The following is a 5748-nucleotide window of genomic DNA, read 5'->3' on the forward strand; positions in this document are numbered from 1 at the left end:
CATGGAGACTCCACCGGCGACTTTCTAGCTGTGAGGTAACAGTGCTAACCACCGCGCCACCTTGCAGCCCCAAGTGCAAACTCTACCTGGTTAAAAAAAAAAAAAGAAAGAAAAAAAAAGCAGAACGGATGAATTGAAAACTTTAATAACAAATGTTGTTGGTCAGACAGTAATAGATGAATGTAACTAAACAGATTTGTACGACTGATTTGAGTTCCTGTATTTTCATACTAATTTGGATTCTTTGATTGGATTTCTTGTCTTGTTTGTTGTACCTTTTATGACTCTTGCACAAGCAAATCTAAACAACAATAGTTGTGCCAAAAAACAAACAAACAAAAAACAATATAAATAAGAAATAACAACTTTATCCTTGACATGCATTTGGCACACCAACGTCTTCACCAGTGGAATAGATTAAATCATCTTAACTAACAAACAACCTGCACTTCTTTTATTTTGTGCAAATAATTTGAGTAATTTAAAGATGAATTAATTGGAAATGTAATTCACTAAATACCGTCATAAATGATTGCATGCAGTGAGATGACTAGAATGTCGACCCCAGATGATAAACAGAACCCATGAGTGGGAGTAACGGATAATAAAAGCACAATGTTCTTTCATGTCCTTCATGCAAAAAAGGGACAAAATCTGCCTCTTTACTTTCTTATGGATCTTCGGGATCTCTGTTCTGGTCTTTTGTTATTCTTGCCTGCCACGGGACATTCGTGCCGTTTCACATGCAGGAAAACGTTTAGGAAAGAATACCGTTTAGCCACAATGAATCACTGGCAAATCACAGGTTTTTTCTTTTAATTGTCTCCATAAGATCAAACAAGTGTCCGTGCATTTCCAGCATTTCTATGCAGACACGCTGGCAGACAAACACGTAGCAGACACAATATTCAGACAGAAAACATCCCTTCCTGTGTGTTGGTTTCCAGTGTGCACTCCATCACACTTTCCAACTGTTTGGTTCAAAGAGCTAACATACAGTCATCGCCTGAGGCGTTCAGTGTACTTTTACTGTAAGTGAAGGCACCAGAAATATGAAAGTGGTATGAAGGTGTTGAGTTCATTCAGTACGTGACAGATTTAAAGGGTAGTTTCACACATATTTTCTCAGCTATAGTGGTAACCGCCCTGCAGCTAGTTTTGGTTTTAACTGGCTTTGAGATTTTCTTGTGTTTTGCTGCACTTTCCAGAAAAATTCATGTATTTTTTTAGAGACAAACTTCTAGTTTATTCATTAAAGCAGCGTACTATGACCTATAGCTATGTTTTAAACTTAAGCAGGATTTTAAAGTTAAGCAGAGCTTTCAAATGTGGTTTTCTCATCTGTGAACCTTTTTCAAAATCCTCACCAAATGTTTTCTCCCAAACATTGAGTGACAATGAAACCTAACTGTAATGGTCCTACAGTATGAAACCAAAGTTATACCCTGCTGCAGATGTGTACTGAGACAGCTGCAAACAACACGGACATGCAGCAGATCTACATTGTGCTACTATCTCATCCACTTGGAGGACACATGCATGCGCAGCAGATTGGCTTCTACATATTCTGTGCATGCACACGACTGTTGAGCATGAAAACTACTACTTGTAGCCGTGTGGATACAAATTCTGTGCTGCACATGCACAGTCTATGTATTACATACATGCACACTATTGCTAAGCATACGTACTCGTGGTCTTGTAGCATTAGCATGGGCACATCCACAGACGGGTCTGTGTGGACTGTCATGGACTTGAGCAGATTAATTACATACAATGCATCTGTGGATGCAGAGCATCTAATGCCAATGTCTTATGAGTACATGAGGCTCTGCTAGGGTCCACGTAAATTTCAGCATCTCCTCAAGTTTGCGAGCATCCACATGGAGCCCACAGCTTGCTATATGGACAGTAGTGTCCATTTGCACATTGTAGATGCCGGTCTACGCATATATGGAACAAGGCCCTCAAAGCGAACAAGACAGTAGCATCACAAAAATAACTGCACATTTAGCCTTTGACTTACTCGTCAGTCTATGTTCCATCCCTCACTGATGGTCATGAGCTCTGGGTAGTGACGAGAAGACTGAGATCGTGCACACAAGCCGCCAAAATCTTTTACCTACACAGGCTTATTTAGCCTTAGACATGGGATGAGGAGCTGGGTTGAGTTGGTTTAGGCATCTGATCAGAATGCCTCCTGGGAAACTCCCTCTGCGGGGTTTCCAGGCCACAGGGTGGACCCAGAACACGCTGGAGGTATTGTGTATCTCGTCTGACCTGGGAACACCTTGGGATCCCAAAGGAATTGGACAGCGCTGCTGGGCAGAGGGAAGTCTGGAAGAACCACCTGTGGAAGAAAATGGCTGGAAACTGCACATTTGCGGTGCTTTGCAGGTGTTGGTGTGTACATACCCAAGGAAGTATAATCAAGGCTTAACACAGATCTAAGATGAACATTTCTTGCTCTTTTAAATGTCTGATATGGTTGGTAAGGTAGGAGGACCCGTTCATTTTAGCCCACAGTAAGGAAAAATGCTTACAAACTGTAAAAGAGAAATGAGTTCACCAAGATAGTGCAATGCAAGGAAGTAAAGAAAAGTATTTGTGGAGGCAGGTAACTTGGATCACTGCCCATTTTCACACCTGTGTGCACCTGGCTGCACAACGTTGGCGTGGTTGTTAGCGTTGAAGAATTAGGTCGCGGTGGGCCTCTCCACGTTTGCAACAGAAGCTTCCCCTTCACAGCAAAGCACGTACTGGCTTTTAACTTGTTGTCGGAAGGACGGAAAAACACAAGGCTCTGGAGAACACAGTGACTGGTAGAAATTACTTGACAGAAACTTTCATCACCACGTTTGTTTTCTCAACATTCACTCAGAAAAAAACATAACTGGGGAATCTGGTGATGCAGTGAGAGCCAATGGATGGTCTCCCTTCATTACATCTGTCTCACTAAACTGGAAATGAAACCTCCTGAGTCAGAGCTGAACTCTTTTGGCGGTGGGCCTAAAAAAAAGCAATGCCGGACTTTCAGACGGCCTCTCACGACATCGTAACAGCCCACAGCCGTCATCATATTGGAAGTCACTCAACTGCTGTCCGTAACAATGATTAAACCACATCACAAAGAAAAGCCACATCTAGGCATGATCCTGGGTCGAGGAAAGTTACAGAGTCACGGTTTCCTTTTTACAAAGCAGAAGACTCATCAGGTGGTCATCATGAGAAGATGCTGGATTTAATCAGAAATGCAATCAATTCATTTTCTAAAGAATTGACTCCAGATTATAGAGAACACGTGCATCAGGAGCCAATAAAACTATAAGTACGTGCTCCCTAACATGTTTGCTGTTTTTAAAAAAACCTGCAGAGATTTCCTCATTTGGTATTTTTATTCTTCACTGTAAGTGAAGAAGTTTCGTTTCCAGTTTAGTGAGACAGACGTTATGAATGGAGACGATCCGTTAACCTCTAACTGCCATCCGTTTTATCACTGGTGCCTCCTTCACGACTCACCACTGCACTCTGTACAGCCTGGTTAACCGGCCCTCTCTTCTCTCCCGCCGGCAAACTCATTGGTATTTGTTCATTTGTAAAACTGTTACAGGTCAAACTCCGGCATATATACGTTCACTACTCATCACCCATCACATCAGCCGCTCACTTCGCAGCAACAACCTCATCCACCTCCTCATCCCCAAAGCCTGCACTGTCTTTGGCCGCGATTCATTTCAGTTCTCTGCAGCTCTCGACTGGAACCAGTTACAAAAAAACACTCAAACTCAGTGTCTTTATACCTTTATCATCTTTTAAAAATATGCTGAAGGCACTATTTACTGAGTCCTGTACCTGCTTTTAGTGTATTTTATCTTCAAGCCTTTTATTGTTATGTTTTGTTTGTATTGTTTTTTTATGGACGTATTCCTTTTATCGTATTCTCTGTTCTGTGCTGCCTCTCGGCCAGATCGTTACTGTAAATGAGAATTTGTTCTCAATTAACCCACCTGGTTAAATAAAGGTAAAATAAATAAAATAAATCACCAGGCTCCACAGGCTCATGTTTTTGGGCACTTGATGAAACTTGTCCGTCAAGAACAAAACGCCATTGTGCCCTACGTGGTGGGCGTCTGACAGCAGACCACCTCACCTGAGACCTACTGTTATTAGGTGAAAGATTGATAGCGTCCGGAAAAGTCGTTGCCTATTTTAGCTGCTCCCAGCTTATCTCAGGAATGCACACACGGATGAGTCACCTGAGGAATATGAAAGACAAAAGGACTCCTACTTACAGTATGTGTGGGCCTGACGCCAAAGATCTATGACATGTGAAACACACCGTCTCATATGTGGAGGTAGCTTACATTCCACATCTGGATGTCGATCTTGACTTTTGTGACTCAGCGGTTCGTAAAGAAAACCATAATGCTCAGAAACCTTAACAAGGAAGTCTGGAAAGCACAGACTGAAGTGAGGTAACTCTATACTTAAGGTTCCCTATAGAAGGACGTCATAGAACATATGGTTCACACACAGACGCTAACTTATCCGTCCTTCATTTCTCTTCCCCAACACCCTTTTACTCAGCTGCCAGTCTGTTTAGGGCATAAATATGGTGTGCCATTTAGACTGGTTAGCATGTTTTTTTTACTCTCCAGCCCCCGCGTGGAGGGGTGACATGCTGGTAGACGTAAATGTATATTTATAAACCAAACAGAGACACGCTGGTGTCGGTGAGTCATAAAGGAAGAGGGAATCCGTAGGTCTCAGAGTTCAAGGTTGGAGCACGGTGTGAATGAAAATGTTCTTTTTCTCGTCCATTCAAGTGTTCATATAGCAAACGTTTATTTATAGAACGATAGAGAACAGAACAAAAAAGATTGAACAAAGACAGACGACAAAGAAAAGTAAGAAAAGCAACACATTTTCTCTGATGTATTCACTGCATAATAAAATTAAATATAATACGTAAAGGCACAGGACAAAAAAAAAGTCTTGTTTGCAAGCTGTGATTAAACTGAAATGAATAAATTACAGTTATATACATCTAATATAACATCCTGTAATAGTACACAGTCTGAACGTAGCTAAGCTTTATCAGCCAATCAGTGTCCGGTATTTAAGCTGCCCATCCTTTATGGTCCTCGTGAACAAGACCATTAACTTCAATAGTTTCAGAAAAATCTAAATAAATCCTGAGTCTAAGCAAATCGTGAGGGCTGAAGTCTGACCTCTAGTGTTTAAAAAAGTTGTCAAAGCTCTGACCTGGACTCACACCATCATCCAGCCAAGTGGAGCGATCCAGTGATCATGTAACAGAGACGCTCCGCATGGGGCACTGACACACATTCCTCTGCACCTGAAACGCCTTTTCAGCTACTTCCTTTAGGCTTTAGGGTTTTAAGGGGTGTTTCCTCTACTTGGAAAAGATTGCTCTGACCCACAATCTGTTAATGCTGCAGGCCTGCAAGTAGTGTGAGATGTTTGCTCTTGTGATTTTGTCCAAATAGATTCAACTTTACACCAGTCCTCTGCTCTGAACGTGACAGAAATCACAGCAGCATCACAAGAAAAACAAGAAAAACAGCTTGTATTGGGAAATAGATGGTCTGCTTTTCTTTTGATGTGTGTTTGTCCAAGTGCAGACATCATCATATGTGCACCAGTTTATCATAATGAACAAAGGTGCAGCTAGATAGATAGATAGATAGATAGATAGATAGATAGATAGATAGATAGATAGATAGA

This window comes from Stegastes partitus, unplaced genomic scaffold, assembly GCF_000690725.1.
Source record: "Stegastes partitus isolate 25-593 unplaced genomic scaffold, Stegastes_partitus-1.0.2 Scaffold1055, whole genome shotgun sequence".
Classification (NCBI taxonomy): domain Eukaryota; kingdom Metazoa; phylum Chordata; class Actinopteri; family Pomacentridae; genus Stegastes; species Stegastes partitus.